At 39.8% G+C, this 21541-nt stretch overlaps 1 protein-coding gene across 6 annotated transcripts in view; it reads right to left on the bottom strand.

The window, feature by feature from the left end:
- sox1a (SRY-box transcription factor 1a) overlaps positions 1-21066 on the bottom strand; it is a 107176-nt gene extending 86110 nt beyond the window's left edge. For 3 of the 6 annotated variants that reach the window (XM_088083382.1, XM_088083384.1, XM_088083383.1), the window contains exon 1: positions 20595-21045. The gene's annotated coding sequence lies outside the window, so the exon portion shown is untranslated. Of the gene's footprint in view, positions 1-20594 lie in introns of all 6 variants that reach the window. The other 3 variants (XR_015777663.1, XR_015777662.1, XM_088083386.1) reach the window with 3 other exon arrangements.
- Between the last annotated feature and the right edge of the window lie 475 nt (positions 21067-21541).

Genomic DNA, 21541 nt, shown 5'->3' with positions numbered 1-21541 from the left:
GCACAGAAACATGTAAATAAGAATAAAATAATGAGTGGCAATATTAAACAAAGTTTAAGTGATCAACAGAAGGACAAAATAGAGCGAGCCAAAAGGGAGAAAAGGAAGAGGTTTAGACTTTTTTAAAGCATTTTATAATGGACTTCCCGACAACATCCTGAAAATGCTAGGATGGACACACAAAGAGCGTTTTTTAAAAATCAGGCAGCTTCCTGTGGACGTTCTACTACTCTTCTCACCTCTACTATCTGCCGCCAGCCATCCACCAGCCCTCAGCTCAATCTCTCACAGCCTCTGCTGCTCCGGCCCTTGGGAGGACTCATGCAGACCAGTTGATTAAAAATCACTTAGTGGAGAACACAAACAAAGCTGTCAGCCTTTGGCTTGCCCTTGGGATTGGAGTGGGGGGGGCAGTGGAGGGGGATCATGAATAAGAAGAGATGAAGGGGAAGAAGAGACACTTAGCGGGTTCAGTTAGATTTGAAAAGTTGACAAATGCCTCAAGCTTGGATCATAGAAAAGCTCATATTATTGCTAAATTAACTTATAATATACATTTCCAAATCGTTAGTTGTTTACATCTTTAGCCTAATGTTGGAAATCCAGTCATCTTTTCTTCTTTATGTGCTCGACTGATTGAAATCATGCAGTCAAAAGTAAGGGTGATTGGAGTGATGGATGAGTTTATTTAGTATTTACTTTCAAATCAAATGATCCAGGTTTATTTCCCTACTCATGCCAGGAATATTGATTTTTTGTTTTAATTACAACTGCCTCCAGCTCTTTAAAAAACCACTCTATTTGCTGTGTTTAAGCCCACTGAATGTTTATTTTAACCTTGTTTGAGGTTCACCAGTAAAGTAAACATTTTATCCGCTCAGGCTACACTATTGTGGTAATGTAACTGCAAAGGTGTGTCCATGCAAGCGCCGACCTTGAGCGTTGGCTTTCCACTGAAATATAGATAGATGTACATTTAGATGTGGGCCGGTTTGCTCATCCTAGCCTTGAAATGTTTTTTTTCCTGCTTCAGCTTAACCATCAGTTAAGTTTTCAAGTTACAAATAAGTGGTAGTCACATAATCTACTACTTCACAGAAAAGGGGCAATCCTTACAAGGGCTGCAGCTAACAAAATGATTATTTTCTTGATTCATTAAGCTCAGTCCACAAAGTGTTTGCAAATAGAGAAAAGTGTGAAGAATATAATTGCTTAAAAAAATGACTTGAGAGACTGATCATTTATCAAAGTAGTTGCTGATTACTTTTCTGTCCATCAACTATTGACTATTCACCTGATTGTTTCAGTTCTAATCCTCATGTTATTTACATGCACTGTATAAAATAATCAACGTAGCTACTGTGTCACCCACTGGTTTGTGGACTCCTGTTTCGAAGCCTCGAGTCCGGCAATGAAACAATCATTGATCCCAATTCAAAATGTATTTTGCTGTTATTGATACAGTAACTGTTGTGTATTGCTACATTATATTATTTGGGTTAGGTTTTATTATTATGTGAATGTGAATAAACTACAGTAATGTGTGTTACACAGTCGCGGCTGCACCACAAAGCTTTCATTGTTTTTCAGTTCACTTGTATTTAAAGTAAAAGGACATCCATTGTTCTGAGGTTAATGTTCAATAACATGCACAATCTTCTAAAGGCAAAAGAGTAATCATGTTAAATAATAATTAAATATTTGTGATTTCAATATCCATCAAAATAATCCGGATTATTATTTTTGCCATTATCGAGCAGCCCTGTTACAGTGACCAAAATCGCTCTTTGTACTAAACTGTAAACATGTTTATTTCTGCTGTAAAGTTGTGTTTTTTATCATGGTGGTCTATGGGGATTAACTCTGTCTGGGAGACAGCCTCAAGTGGCCATTAGACACATATGCATTGGCTTCAGCCGTGGAGGTCATCTTTTGGTTATTCACTTCAAACAGGACTACCCATTAGACTGGCATTGTGCCACTAAATATAAAGACAGACAGCCAGCTGAAACAATGAGTCGATTAATCAATTGCTGGAGTGGCAGATTGTTGTCAGCTTCTTTGATAACCAATTAATTGTTTCTGACATTTTTTAAGCAAAAGTGTCATTTTTGAGGTTTTTCCAGTGGTTAGGATTTGTAGCTTTCCTTTGCCTTATTGATGGTAAACTTTAGGGAGCTATTTTTATTTATTCATTGATTCTCACTCACTACTAATAATCGGCCCTGAAACACCAATATCGGTGGACCCCTAATCAAAATAACCGCTACATAAAACAAACAAATCATACATATGCCAATGCCAACATTTACCCTGGTGATTTGGGTTGTTTCTAAACAACCCCATGAATCAATTAATCAAGATTTTTTTTTTCTTAAGATATTTTTTAGGGCATTTTTGCCTTTAATTGATAGGTGAAAGGGGGAGAGAGAGGGGGCGACATGCAGTAAAGGGCTGAGGCTAGAATTGAACCCACGGCAGCTGCGGCAAGGACACAGCCTCCATACATGGGGCGCCTGCTCTAACCGCTGAGCCACCAGGCGCCCCACTTTTTTTTTGTTCAAATAGATTGAGTGCGACACATAAGTGTAACATCAAGTTATCGGAGCTTAACAGCCATTACTGTGTGAGTCAGTCAAAGGTTCACTGCGGCAGAACCGCAGGAGGCAGAAACAGATCAGTTAGTAACTAGATGTGTCAACACATGATGACAGTTACTGGTCTGATCATACTGTGACATCCATGATGGTTGTAATCAGTGAGCACACACACTCACACACGGGCATGTGTTGTGCATACACATTCACAACAGACACACACACACACACACACACACACACACACACACACACACACACACACACACACACACACACACACACACACACACACACACACAGCTGCCACTGACAAGGGTAGGGCATCACAGCCCCAACGGTCTACTGTCCTTCACCACCAGATGGTAGTTCCCAGTGGTTCTCATGACACACACACACACACACACACACACACACACACACACACACACACACACACACACACACACACACACACACACACACACACACACACACACACACACACACAGAGGGAACGGGCTCTGTGATATGACATGCCCATTTGTTGTGTGCAAGTCCTCAGTAATAGTCATATTGTGCCCCTAATAATTGGATTTAAGGACTACTTCTATGTCCCTTAACTGGTGCAACAAACAAGCTTTTAATCACAAACTGGTCACAAACCTTCACCTCCACAGTCCGCACTTTGCTGACTTTACCAAAAGAATTTGCGCAGGATTGATTTGTATTATACTCCAGTGAGGACAGAATACCTAACTCCAACCAGCGTAAACATCCTCAGTACATTGAAGCAAGGTGAGAAGTGTCCCTGGGGAGGAAAGTTGAAAGAAAAATTGAGAGTACATGGTAGAAAGAGAAGTACAGATGGACAATGAAAGAGAGATAACAGGTATATAAAGAGTGAAAAAGAAGAAAACAATGAATATGGAAGTCTCCCAGGCGGCAGGACCAAAGTCACCCCCTCGGTTTCCCCGCTGGGGCCTTTAAGGGTCAACTGAGAACTAAGAGGCACGTTGGTGTCCAGTACATTGCCTGTGCAGACAACTGGAGAAACGATGGAGGAGACACAACCTTGTTTGGTGTATTATACATACATTCTCACACACACACACACACACACACACACACACACACACACACACACAGGTTATACTCTCTCTCACGTCGACCCTCGTCTCCGCTGTAGTAACTCTCCTATTTTATTTTTGCTGACCTGTATGCGCAGGAGTTGACAGAGGTGAGCACACAATCTCCCAACGCCCAAATACGGAGAATTGGATCACCCCTGTGCTGACCTCGTCGCAGCAACGCTTCGCCTATCTGCACCCCGTGCTGTTGAGGGGACCGTTTAGGGCAGACAGTGACCCCTGAGTGGCCCCCAGGTCCGTGGCTCCTCTGCCTCGGCTGCCGGGCAACATGACAACCTATACAAGGCCCTGTCAGACACATGATTGACACATCCCCGCCCATCTCAACTAACATTCACACCCGCCCCAGCAAATTACCCCAAAACCCAGACAGACGACCATATCTTGGCTCCCTATTTGCTCTCTTGTCCTCTTCCATATGTTGCAGCCACATACACTCTATTCTGCTTGACACAATAGTAGGGCTGCACAATTATGGCAAAAATGATAATCTTGATTATCATTATTATTTTTTTGTACTTTTACATTTAAATGTACAAAACACTTCTTAATTGCATTTTGTGCTACATTCCTGCTAATGTACTAATTTTTATATTAATTGAAATAACGTTAATGAAAATGTTTGTTGGTCTTTCACATTTATGTATCTGCCATGTAGCCATGTTTGCCATGTAGCTTGAAGTTTTATTGTTAATGACAACCTAGTTGCTTTTGGTTATCTTGTATGTCATTTCCAATAGAAAAGGCATGTTTTTTTATACCGTCATAAATACAGGCACTCCTCTTTCAATTAAACTCATTGTATGTAGTGCACAGCATGCACCACCAGAGCTCAATCTCTGGTCTCTACTGGCAGAACAGGCAGCTGAGCTGGAAGACACAGCGACACCCAGTGATGGAGGGACAAGTTACAAGACTGTTAACAGCTAGCGTTCAGCATGTGGAATACCTGCATGTTTTGTTTTGGGTTTTTTTTTACAAATAACTCGGTGAATTAAAGATTTATTTCAACCAAACCAGAGATGGTGATGTTGGAGCAGTGGTCTTACTAATTAGATTACTAGCAAGAGTAACCGAGATGGTTTGGGTGGATTTTATTTTGTTTTTGTTGAGTTTGAATGAAATGTTTCTTACAATGAGTTGACGAGGCAATAAAGCCTCATCAGTCTTACACGACCATGAAAAAGATGAATTCAAAAGGTGTACAGTTGTATTTCTCTGTTTAAAGAGGAAAATAGCTGAGAATATTACTTTTCTAAGGATGTTGTTGGTTTCTATTGTGTAGTTATGAGTCCGAAAAGCTGAACGTAAGAAGTGCACTTGATGTCAGGGGGAGTTAGCGCTGCACACTTACACCGTCATACACTGTACAACACGGTGAAATTTCAGGGAGGTATCAAGGTCTGAAATATTGCATACCACCCAAGCCTAGCTGATGATTTTTTCATTTTGCTGTCTGCAGTTGGAAAATTCAGTAAAGTTTTTTATAAGCTGCAGCTGCAGGGTGCACACATTTCCGCAAGACAGCTCTTTAAAAGTGGAGGTTGGTTGTTAGAAGGGGGAATGCGTTTGATTTGATATGCAACAGTGTTTTCTATGAGCTGAGCACACATTTTAAACATCAATATTATAGCCAATCATGTTCATTGAATCTTGAGAAGCCAAAATCAGGATCGAGATTAATATTTGAATAATTTTACCACTCTACACAATAGATTAATTGTGTCAAACGATGTAAACCTGCTGCAGGTAAATATGAAATGAGTTTTATTTTCTTCTGACTGCCTCAAGGTAGTGCGAGCTGCACCAAGGCCACAAGACTGGCTCAGTTTAAATGGAAGAACGGGTGACGTGGTGACTAAACCAGAACAAATGCGCCGCATGTTATTTAGTCACTTTAAGTTTTTTTTCCATTCCTATTGTGATTGATTTCGTCGCTGCTGCAGGGCAGTCTGATCACGCGCTGCTTTCCATAAACCACAATGTCTCCCATGCCTTCACCGTACCTGCGGTGCAGATTGGCGCACACACACAAACAAAATCACACATACAGAAAACCCACATCAACACAAAGAAAGAAAAAGAGCTACAGTACTCCCTACATCAACAGTGGCCTAGATAAACACAATACACACAAAAGAGTCACCCCATGAAAATAACCCTCCATCTAAGCATCACTGCACTTATCTACTCATAAACATAGGGATAAATCAATTCAGTGAGAAACACATATTTTTTTCTCTCATTTGAAATTACAGCTGCGGGGACCAAAGCTAGCATGATAGCATAGGTCAAATTCACTAACCCCTTCTCTCCATGGCAACAGTCTACCTCTTACAAAAAAAAAGGCTCAGTTTGGTTTGTTGAAGTCATTGTGAGTCGTTTTTCCATGACCTGCGAATGTGTGTGTCATGAGTGAGTTGGTGTGTCTCTGCATGTGTTTCCCAAGGACACAAGAATGCGTAGATGTACATGTATATGTTCACACAAAGGTATATCTGTCTATCTATGTTTGAGTGCGTGCGTGTGTGTGTGTGTGTGTGTGTGTGTGTGTGTGTGTGTGTGATGACAACCCTGTTATCACAGCGTTTATATTAGCATTGCAGCGCCTCACCGCTTTGTTTTACTTTGACCTGTATAATCAGTGTCACATTAGCAACACAACAAATCAAACGCTGTGAGTTTCCCCCCTGCAACCCCTCACACACACACACACACACACACACACACACACACACACACACACACACACACACACACACACACACACACACACACACACACACACACACACCGCATGTCCTCCTTCATGCTCCCAGCTGGCCACCATACTGTGTCAAACAGATGCTAATTAATATGATAACTAATACCTATTACACAACATGCAAAGCTCCAAAACCACTAATTTAATTTCAAAAGCAGAGAGATGAAATGAATTAAGAAAAACTAGACTGACTAGATTGAAGTGTACTTGAAGATTTATTACAAAAAAAGCTCAGTTTTGAAAAAATATTCATTTATTAAATCCAGTTGAAAATCAAACAAAACCACAAGGTGGTCACTATTATCAAATTTAAATAGTCTATGAAAATAAAGGTGTCTTCTCTAATTGCTGTACTTGTGCTATTTAGGAAAGACAGTGTTATATGCAGTACTTCAACTGAAATGGTTAGTCGATCAACAGTAAAATAATTGCTTCGGCCTCTAAACCATACAAATTTTCTGCTTTTCTTCATCCAGTGTGACGGCAAACTGAGTATTTTTAGATGCTAGAGTGCAATGTTAACGATGTCACATTGGAATTTCTCCCTAATTTTTGACATTCAATACACAATTGATTGATTGATCAAAAAAATATCCTGCAGATTATGTAATATTGGAGATAATAGCTCATTGCAGCCTGATGATATACTGAAAATTTAAATCTTCTGGAAGCAAAAGTAATTTTGTTAACTTATGTGTAAAAAAGAAAATAAATTTTGGCCTACAACATATACTGTTTTGTCATTTTGCCCAGTTTCATCTGAAACCAAGGTCTGAAAAAAGGTACTCTAGACATCATCTTTTGTTTTTTTTTTTGACAATAACAAAATTCAAAAAGGAAGGTTCCAATTAACCAAGATTGTTAAACAAATAAACACAGTTTTGGATGCTTTTACCAGTGACTGTTAAAATTACAGTAAAAAGATTAAGTACAACTGCAGAGTGGACAATTAAAACTAAAAATACAGATTAGCTTTATGATCAGCAGCGCTGCAGACTCTTCTCCTCTCCTGATGTACGAGGAGGAAAGTCAGCATCCGCTCAGCTCCTTCTACTGTAAACCCTCCAGTGTTGAAAAAAAAGGAGAAGAAAGGAGAAGAGAGGAAGGAAGAAATTGAGAAGAGGGGAGAAAAACAGAGGAAGGAAGGAAGAGAGGACAGACGGAGACAGATGGGTGAAAAGACAAGTGCGGATAGACAGACGGGAAGAGGGAACTGAAAAGGAGGAGAGGAGATGGAGGGATAGATGGAGCGAGGAGAAGGAGGCGTACTGTAGGAGATCCAGCTGACATTAGCGGGTGAGTTTATGAGATGTGATGATTAGCCAAATCCTGCTAATCAATGACACATTCACATGGGTTCCTGCTCTGTTGCTAAACACTAATTGGTCTATTCTGCGGCAAATAGGGAGATGCTGTTTCCCACTTCACTGTGAGCAATGCGAGCTGACACGGGGGCACATGTGGGCACACACACGCACGCACACACGTGTCAAACGTTACTTGCATGCACATACTGTACATCTGTAGCAGATTCTGGTACATAAAAGGTCAAATTGAGACTGATTCAATTTGAGAGTGGATGAGGAGTAGAGGATCCTGCTCGACTCGCTCTAACAATAAGGAGAGAATGGGATCCTAGAGCGGGCCAGTTGAACCAGCAGAGGGGGGCGGGGAGGGCTGGAGACGGAGCCCTAAATTCAATTTCACTTTGTTGAGTATTTAGATAATGTCTCCTAATGTAATGCCGGGGCCGTGAGTGGATCCACAGTATAGCTGCGGCAGTCGTTAATCACAATGCAGCAGCAGCGCCACCACTGTCCAAGGATAGACACTGCACGACTGAGCTGCAGGCTGAGACCATGCACCTTAGGGACAAGGACTGTACCTGGGGCTGTGTTGGAAGCATAAGCGTCTAAATATTATGTTTGTTTTATATCTTATTAATTGCTCAGCTTGTTTTCCCTGTTTTTGCTGTACGTTAAAGTGTAGTACACTGACATGTTTTGCTGATTCTGATTATTTTACAAAAATAAGCTTCATAAAACTTACTGTTGTGCAGTTAATCACAGATTATTTTAAATCCATTTGCTGGATTGATTAGTGGTTCTGCAATTTAAAAGTATTTTATTGTTGATTAATCTGTTGAATATTACTTCAATTAATCTATTAGTTGTTTGATGTATAAAATGTCAGAAAAGGTTAAAAAAAATTCAGTCAGTGTATCTTTAAACCCAAGAAGAAACCAGAAAATATTCACACTTAAGCTGGACTCAGAGAAATTATAGATTTTTTAAAATGACTTATATTCAATCATCTCACGAGTTGCTGATTTATCTAATAGTTGAAAACTGATCTGTTAATGTAACTTTTGATTGCCAATAAATATTACCGACTCATTTTATTTCCCCAAAAAAACATACATATGTATCATTATGTACATTAATTAGTCAAAAAATAATTTTGACAATTACTTTATCAATTTGGTCATTTTTCATGAAAAAAAATGCCAATGTTTATGTCATTCAAGACTCTCTGTACTGTTTTTTCTGTTCTATATTGTTGTAAAATTAGTATTTTGGGGGTTTGAACTGTTATTCGGATAAAACAAGCAATTTGAAGATGTCACCTTGAGCTTTTGGTAAACAGAGCAATTATTCTAATGATATTTTACAGATTAAACAGTGATCATTTGTACCTTTATATATATATATACATATTTTATACTGGATACTGCTTTTATTTTGCACTTATATGGGTTAGCTTGTGCAATAAATATTCAATTGTGCATTATTCCATCCTTTACATTTTTTAGTACTCACCACTGAGGATGAAACATTTGCAATTTTGTTATGCTTGCATAATGACAATAAAGTTCTTGAATCTTGAATAATAACAATAATAATAAAAACTCAAGAGTAATAAAAAGTGAAAATACTCATTAAGTCCTATTATTTGCAGTATTTCCATTAATGAATTGCTATAGAGCCCCTCACCTTGGAGGATGGTATTGTCATAATATTTTCACATACACATCTCTCAATCTCTCAATCTCTCTCTCTCTCTCTCTCTCTCACACTCACACTCACACACACACACACACACAGCACATCTACACCCACAACTCGATGAGTGCGGTCAATGCGGGGTGTATTCCTCTCTCAGTGAGTGCCGGTGGTTAACAGTGCTTTGCGTTGAAGAGGAGGACAAGAGGAGGGTTCACTCAAACACATGACTGTTACTACCTAAATATTAGTGCAGGGACTCTCCCTCTCTCTGTGAGTGTGCCTCAGTATGTGATGCATCTGTGTGTGTGTGTGTGTGTGTGTGTGTGTGTGTGTGTGTGTGTGTGTGTGTGTGTGTGTGTGTGTGTGTGTGTGTGGATGTAATTATGTGCCGAGGAGAGGCTGTTTGGGGTAAATAGAGTTGCAATTATTCTTTTAACCTGTTAGATTGTCAGCCCCACTAACACACAGGGCCAGGAGGAGACAGAAAACAGACAGACAGACAGACAGATAAGTACTGCATTTAGAGACAAACAGTGGCACACATTTAACTCAAAACTAAATGCTTAAATTTCACTACAACGATGTATTAGCAGAAATGTGTTTTTCAGTCAGAATGAATGTGTTTTAATGATTATATGTCTGCAAAGGAGACACAAACACATACAATTTTTTTGTTTTATTTACAAAGACAATAACTGTATAGAACCGTTGACCCTGAACACATTAAACTAAAAAATGACTAATTGATTTATGTAAAGATATATTTTGTTGTTGTTGCATTTCAAAAACCTAACACGTGCACGTGGAGTGTTTAAAGAAGGTGCTAATATTACTGCTATAAGTGATTTGATTGCTGTGTGCTGAGACATGATATCATTGAATTGATTTAATTTGCGATACACTCGCTGTTGACAGCTGTTTGACTGAGCTGAAGTGTAATGCTCCATCAGCAGCAAATGGAGTAACCCATTCAACACCAACACTGCTGCATTAGAGACAGGAGGTATTTTTTTTTTTTTATCTTTCTAAATGGTCTCATAGCAAAGCTAAAGACTGGCTTTTGAATTATTTTCACATCTCCTGCAAAGTATTCAGGTGGGAGGAGAAGTGTTTTTTAATTTTTTTTCCACTAAATAAATCAAATGTTTTAAAATGTACAGTGACTAAAGAAAATATGCACTATCGGCTATTCATTTTCATAATCTCAAATACATTTTAAAGAAATATCACCGCATTTTACCCTCACACTCTCTCCTGCTATATTTTGCACATATGCACACACATACACACACCGTAGGCTAATAATGTTATCAGCACGGATCACCAACTCAGCAGATCTCAACCGCATGTCACCTACGATAACTCAACGCACACACACACGCACAGATGCAGAGTTCGGTGGCCCCTGTCAATAGGACGTTAAGGGTTTTGGCACTAATGACCAGTGTAGAGATAAGAGAGGAGAGGTTAATGTGTTGCTGTGGGTGATCAAGATAAGACCGATCCCTTTAAGCCTGCGGACAATGAGACAGTGAGAAAGGGAGAGAGGATACAAAAAAACAGAGGTGGAAAAAAATATACGGGAATACACAAAAAGCCTCAACATATTTCTGTAAAACTCGCTGCCACATGTAAACTACTGTTTATCATATTTGATGTATTATGCAGATGTAGTCCATCAAGGCTAAACGCATAAATATGCACACGGCAGAGCACAGAACACGAACAACTCAATAGCAACCACCAACCAATCCTGCTTTTGCACTGAATGGGTTATCAGCTGAAAAGACAAACCAAATATACGACCCTGTCTCGCATTCAAAAAGGAGGCTTTATTTGGAAGCTTTCTTTGTTCAGGTCAGTAACAACATCAACAGTATGTGTGTTTATCCGTGATTTGATTGCTTGTATTTTTGGGTGGGACTCAGCAGAGGCCCCACAATACAGTATCTTCACGATCTTTACCTCACGATACAATATTATTGCAACTTTAAATGTGTCATGGTATGTTGAGTATTATGATTACATATATTGTGATATATTACCATTTCAGCAAATTTTGTCCAAAAAAGGAAAAAACTTTGTTGGCATCTGTTTTAAGATAAAATTTTCAGTCTGTTCTTCTAACTTCAATAATTTTAACTGTAGCAAAATGTATTAGTGGACTATGAAAGCAATTGATTTTGGAAGAAGGCAAATAATAACTTAAGAGGAAATAACACAAAAAAGAGTACCAGTACTCGAAATTAGCAAACAAAACAGGAAAATAAATTTTTAAAAAAGACAGAAAATTACCTGACAAAGGTGATTCAAAAGTATAAAAATTCTCTAAAATAATGTTAAATATATAATGATAATAAAAAATATAGTTTTTCTGAAATTTTCCCAAGCATTTTTTAAAAATATTTCCTAAATCTACAAATTTCTTGTAGTATAGGGGATATTTCTTGCCAAGTTGCTCGTTTGCTTTTTTCCCCCATGTTTTCAAAAGAAAATCGAACCAATTAGCTCAAAGATTTGAATGCTTGGTGTCTAAAGCAGCATAAAAAAGTGATGTCAATCCAGGTTTCAGAGAGCTAATTTGTATGTGTAATATTAATAATTTATGTAATAAAGAAATTATACTTGGCAACTGTACATCAATACGTTATTGCCATGCAGAGGTATTACGATACTGTGCTGTATTCATTTTTCCCCCAGCCCTTGCAGATACAATTTATTGTGATTGCTATTTCAAACTTAAAAGACAGACAGAAGGTAAATGCATGCAAAAATGTATCTTTAAATATATACACACACAAACACATCTTCCTCTCTGTGAGTGAAAGCAACATAAAATGGCTGCCCCCCCCACCACCACCACCACCACCCCATCCCCCCATCTGTGTGGCCGGCTGGGTCGGCTGACATTTGGACACTTGTCAATCATCTCTTTCAATAGCCAAGCGGCAGGAAAAATGGAGTCGGGGGGTCAGCAACTCAGTGTATCGCCATGGCAACAACTGCACTGAAGTTCATAGCCTGCTGGGACTGTAGTTCTAAGTGTGTGCATGCGTGTGCGTGCGTGAATGTCCATTTTTGTTTCTGCTCCAAACTGTGTGTGCCAGTGTGTGTGTGTGTGTCCAATTGTTCTCCATCAGCCAGAGGCAAATACTCCTCCCATTTTAGCTCTTCCACCTCTCACCTTGCAACCTCACATGCAGCTTTAGCCTTTTCTCCCCCCTTCCCTCTCTCTTTTTTTTTTTTAAACTCCCTCCTCTAACCAGCGGGTCAAGGAACAAGGCCCTGCAGGAAGTACAGCATCCAAAAAAGGAGTACTTAACCTTTCGCCACCTTGGCCTCTCCCTCTCTCTCCCCTTTGCTCTCCTCTTCCTTGCCGGTTTGGTGTGTGTATGTGTGTGTGTTTCATTGTGATCCTCCATTTGCACCCGCTCCACATCTAATTGTTTTCTCATCTTCAACAGTTGTGCTTTCATCTGTTTTCACCAGCACTGTGTTTTGAACTTTGTTGTTAAGTGGGTGAAAGTGTGCATGTGTTATCCACATGTGCGAGCGGCCCTGTGTTCAGCCACAGCACAAGAAAACAGGATGATTGAGCACACAAACACAGCCACAACAAACTATGTGGAGCGTGCACCGCTGGTGGTCTGTTTATGGGATGAATACGAAGGATAATTTGTGTTCTCAGTCAGGGAAAATAGCTCAGATTGAGCCTCGGAGGACAATCCACTGACCCGTTTACCGAACACTTATCGCAGAGAGGTTCACCGGCACTATTCATCCTCCTGGGGCTCCAGCAGACACACACAAGCAGGCAACTAGTCCCTCCTATCTACCCAGACTATAATGACAGCACGATGTGCAGTGACAGCAGCCACACAGAAATGAATTTAATACAATGCTCCAAATGGCATGAAAACCTGTAGCTCTGGGAATAAATACCACTCATGAAAATGTTGCCATACACATTTATACAGCAGTTTGTTGCAGATTTTAGATGATAGTTAAGTTCGAGGGATAGACGCCAAACTTCTGTTGCATTAGATATGAATTGTTTCATTTTGGCATGACAAAAATGCTTTTTGGAAAAACAAAGCACAGGCCGATTGAGAGTAAAAAATCAAAAGTACACAGGTTGCTTGATGTATGTTAATTTTATCCTTCCTCTTACTGTAACTAGTGACTTTTATGAGTAAAATCTGCTGCTAATAGCTGTTTGATGTGGATTAACATGCTCCATTACCCCAATGTACCAACACTGCCAGAGTCATTACAGCACACACATACACACAGAAATACACACTCCATGACACAGACACCAACACTGCCTCCATCCAAATCTCCCCCTGACAACGCGTGCAACACACACACACTTCTTCGTCCAACATTCTCCCTCTTCCCGGTCCCATCAATGGACAAGGCCTGACTGGAATGGCGTAATTCTGGGGGATAATTCATGGATAATTTTGGGATAATCTCCAGCAAACCATTCGGAGAGCTGCCACCCAGTTTGCCCGCAGCCTGATTACCAGGCTCCGAATGCCAGCCACTTGTAGTGACCAGCACCGCCAGCAACCACTTTGCTGCATGCAAATAAACAAAACAAACAAGGACCTCCAGCAGGGAGACATCCAGCTCCGCTCGCAGAGATACTCACTAAATACTGCTGCAGGTTAGTGAAAAGACACACACATACACACACACACAATAGAGGCAAACAAATCACCAACACCAATGTGAAGACATCTTGGTGTATGCAAAAGCATGCATGTGGAGAGTGTACACACACCAAGCCCCATCCATGCCCCCAACACACACACATTCAGACAGCTGAGGGGATTTTCATTATGTGTGATTGCCATCTCGTGGCAGAAGTAACTATATGATTAAGAGTAAATGCATAACCTTTACTGTGACATGCAATTACATATTCACTTTTACAGACTTAGCCAAGGCCAAAATATGAAGGCAATCTTTTTGTTTCTGTCTTTCAAGGACTTCAGACTAATCTGCCTGCTGAAGTTAAGCCAGTGAAAGTATCATGGAAAAATATTAAAAACATTGCAAAAGCCTGAAATGAAACCATCAGCACTAATTTACTGTTGCATGATACTGTAATGTTAAAGGTATAAGATGCAGGACTTGTCAGTTGTTTGTAAACAGCACTGCCAATGAAAGTGAAAGCAAACAGCTATGCTTATTTATTTTATTTGCATTTTTTGGAGGCTGTGTCTGAGATTTTGATATTTTCTCTCAGACACACACTGCTGAAAGTCTGGCACCTGGTTGCTACCTTTTAACAAAGTCCTGAACTCACGTGAGCACTGTGCCCAAGAACATCAAGAACTAGGGAAGCAAATTGTAAGCACTTTCCTTGATCGATTTTGGTCAAATTAACAATAGATTAATAAATATTTGAAAACAAACATAAAAACTTTGCTTATTTCAGACAATACCAAATGTGTTTTCTTCAATCATAGCTCACAGCAACATATTGCATATACTTTGACAGCATTGCTTAGCCTATTGACTGAAATTCACTTTCTCGATTAAATTCTTAGCGACCCATTAATCAATCGTTGATTGTCATCACACAGAAAAATAAAAGGAAAAATTAACATACATGCAGAGGGCAGACTCTTCTAAAGGGTCCTAAGTGATGATTGTGAGGGATTACTCTTGTCTGAAAACCCTGCATTGTAAACACTTGAATTTAAACATTTTGCATTAACACCATGTGCACAAACATGCAAGTAAACAGAGAGAATATCAGCACATACGTTCAGCCCTATGCTGAATTTGGTGTCATGTTGGAAATGCAGGAGGTGCCGCAGTCTGCTTCATATGTTGATAAATACTGACATCTAGTGGCTCTAAATAGGAACTCACAGTGTCAGGTGCAACAGGATCACACACGTTTGGATCTAAGTAAATACCACCACCTCTTGGCCAATATACTCAAGTAACAGCAACTAAATTTTCATAAGAATTTGGGCTTAATAACCATTTTCTGATGTTTCTTATCTGATCAGTGTGAAACTTAAATTTATTATAAGATTAATTTAATCTTCCCATTTATAAATCATGAGCTTGAAAAGAAGCGATGTCTGGTGAATTCTTAACAGGATACAAAAGTGATAAGTTAGTCCTCTTGTAATGGCAGTTATTTTCTGCCAAACTTAATTTTCTATATTCACTAATGCACTTGCAGTGAGGCAGGAGGCTTCAAACACACAAACACAGAGAGAGTTCAGTGCAATATAAATATATACGCACAGGTATTTAAATATGTAAAAACACAACTGCAGTGTTTTAAAATGTTCGCTATTATTATATAAAACCTGCCATTCTCAGTTATCTGCACTTCTGAGTAACTCGTTACCGCTGAGAAGTTGCACATAGTGTTGACATAATAACTTCTTGTTTCATGAGAAAGAACTGGTGTGGACCACAACTACACTCAAACAGAAACACAAACTCAGTTCAAGTCCACCAAATAAAGTGCTGTTTCAAGTTTACTCACCATGAGTTAAGACATCTATCTTTTAGGCAGTAAAATCAAATCAGACGTGTTTACAATTTCAGTTTGGCAATCAACATCCTCTCTCCACTGTCACAAAACTCTGTCCAGGATATACTGTCAAAAATTAGAGAAAAAAAATGATAAAAATCTGAAGTCAAAGTTGCAGCACAGAGGAAGTGTTTTCCCAAAGCATCCAGAGGAATGAGTGTCTCCAGTCCAACAGTTTGTAATTACTCCCGAATAAAAGGGTAAAAAGGCTGTACCATGAGCTGTAACAACTGCTCAGAGCACACACAGGAAGCAGGGTCCCCCTAAGTCAGTCCATCACTCCACAGAGCACTTAAGTCCAGCACTTTTGTTGGTCCCGCTGTTTGAGAACGACAGAGAAACACTTCTTTAAGAGTATGTAGACTCTGCTGAGCATCATCTCACAGCTTTGACTTGCACAATTGCGGATGATAACACTGAGAGATAATTGAGAAAGAGACTGGTGCGTCAAAGTGGCATGAAAGCTCACCTGTTTTTCTCAGCCACCCATCGTGTCTCCGGGGCGGTGAAAGCCCTCCTGTCAGTTTTAAACCACCGCAGACACGCTGGTCTCCTCTCTCTCATTTTCCCCCCTCGCCTGTTAGACGTTGACTGCTCTGCTCTGCTCCATCTCTGCACTTGACCAATCCACTCCATCAGCTCCACCGCTCTCAACTCCACACAGATTTGCACTGTGCAACCTATTCCATTTTTATGATACTCTCACTCACTTGCCTTCTCCCCCCACCGCTGCCAAACCAGTCACCTGTAGGCTTAGAAGTACTCAGAGCCATTTCCCAATCTCCCGCCCTCCTCGCCTCGTCCTTATCTTGTCTATCTCCGTCATTTTCACCCCAAACTCCCACTCAGTCTTCACTCCTACCCACTTTTAGTCCTTTCACTTCCTCTAATAAGTCCTCTGCTTCTACCCAACCATTACCAATTTTCTCTGACCCAGTATTTGCTATTAGCCCATAGTCTTCCTCCTCCCCTTCCTCTTATCCCTCCACTCTCCATCCCTGTCTCTGCCTATCCTCCTTATATATCCTCAGCCTTCGCTTTGCCTTCTCCCCATCTCCAGCAGCATGAATATATTATTATCTACACAATGGGGCCCTGCTTATTGTTTATGAATTACCAGCCTTGCGGCCAAACAAAGCCTATTTTCATAAGAAACCTCCATTTCATTTCAGCTCCAATTAGATTGGGGGCTAAAGAATAGGAGTCCTCAGGCCTCAGCCCCTAAGGATGGCAGGTCCATTCAGCTTCATTCAATGGGGCCTTATTGCTTTCCCATACAAAAGAGCACGTGGACGGGCTTTCAGACTGAAACACCAACCAAAAATGACTGGGAGACAGTACTGTACAATAACAAATCTTTAAAGAAAGGACACTGAGTGCTTATCCTCCCATCCATCAATTCATCCCTCACTCTTCGCTTTCTTCTTCTCCTCTGTTCGTATATTGTAAGACCTGGACATTAATGACAGACAGTTGAAAGAGAAAGGGAGTGAAAGAAAGAGAAGAAGAAAGAGGCAGAGCAGCTCAGTTTTTCACAATACATGTCAAGTCTAAATGATCACTGGCTGCTGAATAGACAGATGGAAGGGAAAAGAAGTGAGTCGTGTGTATGTATGTGTGTGTGTACAGCTGATTGATTCTCTGCTTTGAAAAGAGAGAGAAAAGAGTGAACGAAAGAGAGAGGAAGACCTTGATGCTTTTTCTGAGCTCCACAATAGTCGGGGAGTCTGAGGCGCATTGTGGAGCACCCACAGTGACAAGCTGTCACTCCATCCCGGTAGGAAGAAAGAGGCAGAGAGAGTGAAGAGGGGCTGGGGCAGGTCAGAACCCTGATAATACACGTCTGCTCCTTCAATGCACAAGTTTCTCACCCACCAAACACTTGACAGGAAGAAGAAGGCTCTTTAAGGTGAAGTGCGTAAAATTTTCGGGGATTTGGTGGCATTTAGCGTTAAATTGTCAACTGCGACCAGATAAAACTTCTACTGGCTAGACTTCCTTTGTTTATCAGAAATCGAATTACACACAGAGGTCTCTTACTCTCCAAAACAAACAAAGCAAGCGATTAAAACAGCTATAAACACTGAAAAAGGGGTTTCACGTAACAAATCAGTGCATCTCCGTGAGCCGAATTATCCGTTGAGGTCTCTTCTTTCCTTTCCAGAACAGACAGATCCGCTGACTTTAACTAATCAAAAACCAAAATAAAGCAGTTTCAGTTGAAAATCCACGTATTTCCAATGCACTTTGGCATGTCACTAGGCTGCTAGTCCAACACTAATGCTAATGCTAATGTGAAGTCCCCTTTTTACTACGATAACTTAAGATCCAGGCATTTAGGTTTTCACTAAAAGCAGAGCTATCCACAAAGGTCTCTTCCTCTCTAAAACAGACTTACCTGGTGGTTTTAAACACTAAAAACACTGAATAAGGAACTTTAACGTTACAAAAAGTATAATTCTGAATCTGCTTGTTGCAGTTGGGCTTCTTACTATAGTGGCCAATACGAAAAACCAGTGGTTCTGGAAAACTGTAGAAAAATAACAAGTGCAACATGCTGATCTTCATAAAATAGGGACTCGCTTCCTTTGTAGATGTAAACAGCTCATTCTAAGGTAAGGAGAACAAAGCTGTTCTTATTTTCAGATGATTGCACACATGTGTGGGAATATCTACATGAATGTGTGTGTTTTGTTGCATACGTATATGTGGGGGTGGGAGGGTCAGGCTGTCTGTATTTTTCTTGATTTTCTTTGATGTTTTTCATTTCTGTTATTGTTTTTAATCTCTGTTAGGCACTTTGTGTTACTCTTTGTATGAAAAGTGCCATACAAATAAAGATTTGATTGATTGATTGACTAAAGAAAACATAATTATAACATTATATTCAATTTCTGCCAATATATTCCCCTAAATCTTACACACTGGACCTTTAAGTTTGTCCTGGTAAAGCAGGAGTAGAAAAAAAAAAGAAAAGTTGGAGCCTGAGTGTTACAGCAATGCACAGTTATGTACTTCCACCTGAAAAGAAGGTAACACCAGCTAAGAGGTCCAGGTAAACTTTCTAGCAGCAAGGCAGTGGCTGTTTTCATGCTCTGATTCATCAGTGAGGGACTGAGTGGCAGCCGGCCAGACAAACACTGTGAGAGAGTCACACCAACAAGGTCAGAGCACGACAGCGCTGGCCTGGCTTTATCTGCAGAGATCTGCCTCACAGGATGAATGTGAATTGTGCCTTTGTTCCCATGAAGTCATATTCACCGTGAAACAAAAGGCAACCGTTTTCATTACTAATGAGTGGACAAGGTGAGAGTCACAGTGAAAAGGTTGACATCTGTGCTTATTCATCCCACAGCAGCAGAATGGGATCATCTCCCCCAACAAAGCTCGTCGCGATTATCAGGGTACACAAAAGATTTCAATAGGCTGGTCGATTCAAAAAGAGGTGGCATGCACACAAACACACGTACAATGAGCGATTGTTTTTGGTGAGGTCAGCTACAAGATGCAATCAATATCATTGCCATATGAACCTATTTTCTGCACTTTTTCATTTACTACAAAATGCCAACAAGTGTCATTTTCACATAGGTCTGACCTCGTCACTCCCTGCAAGCTGCCAGATTGGGGAGTACATTTCAGAATATGCCATGGCAATCTCAGGACCCTGTGACTGACATACCTAAATGAAATAGAGCCACTTTTTGTGCTACTGAATATGTCTACTATATTTTGAACACTTTTTATTCCGATTCAGAAAACTTTGTCTATCCCAAATGTGCAATTCTGTTTAACAACCTCCCAAGTTTGCATAATTGCTAAAAACAAGTAAATAAATAATCAAACAACATAACAGATAATAAATTAAATGAAAAACAAACTCAGAATAGCAGCAGCACTCTAAAGTCAACAAGCCAGCAACAACAGATCAGCATATAGCAAACCATAGACTGTATAAGATATACATATACAAATAATTCAATAGAGTCATACATACTGGCACCCACCACATGTGGGCTTACACAAGAAGCCAAATGATTAAAAAACCCAAAAACTATTAAAATAAAGAAACAAACCTAATCACTGCAACCCTCTTTTAGCAGCCTGAGGGCCGAAGGAATAAAATACTTTAAGAGGCCTTTACTTTTTCTTTCCAATTGAAATATACAGCATATGTAGGTTTAAAAAAGAAACAAAAATACACAAAGTAGGCTATTATTAATCACACCTGTGCCTTTTTGCTATGATACATCAAAGTGGAGGCCTAAACTAAGAAAGGGGTCACTTAAACTGAAAATAATCCATGGTTTAGAAAATATAACCCTCAAATGTCATGTCATTATGTCATGTTGATGAACAGCAGACCATCACCAGGGCTTTAGCAAAGTAGGCTAAACTGTCGAACAAAGACTCAGCAGCAGCCTGTAGCCTCTTTACTGATATTGAGAAGTACAACACCGACTGAAAAGAAAAAAAAACAACGAAAATATCTCAAAATACTTAAGCGTTTGTACAAGCAACACATACCTGGCTTTGTGAAGTAAAGCAGGTCTTTTAGGAATCATGTTGGGTGTTGAAGGTCTGATTTTGCCAACAGAGAGGACAGCTTGAAGGAAGCAAAAAGTAATCCGTAAATACTCGCAACAGCGGCGGAGAGCGCGGAATAAACACACTTTTTTTAAACAGTGAAGCTTATTGTGAAAGCTAGAGTAGCGACGGTTCAACGGTTAGTAAATAAACTGCGTAGCGGCAACATGGCGGACGGAAATTTGAACAGACCGCTCTCGCGCTCAGGTGTCTTGATACATCTATGACAGGTGACGGTGAGTTGACTGCGGGCGGAGTAACACAATATGAGTGGTTCGGTCCGAACTAGTCCATTACCTGCTGTTCAGGTTGTATATTCCTTGTATCAAAGTATTCTAATTTATTTTCTTACTTGTAATTGATTGTTTTACCTAGAGTTTTTAACCTCTCCAGAACCTTGTTTTTTTTCCTGTTTTCTTTTTTAACTGTTATCTATTACTGTTTTTAAAGGTGCAAATAAAAAATGAATAAATAAATTAATAATAATAAAGTTTAGGAAAAATAATACAATGGTAAATTCTGGTTGGTTTTTTTTTCTTTGTTTTTCCTTAAAGCATCGGCACATAACTGATATAAATGCCTTAAAATTTGGAGACAAACACATCTTACCTGGACAGTGCCTGATAGTGAACAGGTATTAATCTTTGTCTCATTGTCCAGAAAAATTTCAACAGTTAGACTATTTAGTGTTGTAATACAATATTTTCCAGACAGGTGTGAGAGTGGCGTCAGTACGTTACTTTTTGAAAAACACATCTTCTATCAAATCTCGGGTGAGAATTAAAGCTCTCTCACTGATATTACTATATACTAGGCCATTTGTTCCATACATGGAGGTCAGGACCCCAAAATGACTCCCAGGTTAAATCTGAAAGGTCACAAGATGA

This window comes from Plectropomus leopardus, chromosome 10 (assembly GCF_026936395.1).
Source record: "Plectropomus leopardus strain MGB_pleo_1.0 chromosome 10, ASM2693639v1, whole genome shotgun sequence".
Lineage (NCBI taxonomy): Eukaryota > Metazoa > Chordata > Actinopteri > Perciformes > Serranidae > Plectropomus > Plectropomus leopardus.
This window is presented reverse-complemented; position numbering and strand designations above follow the sequence as displayed.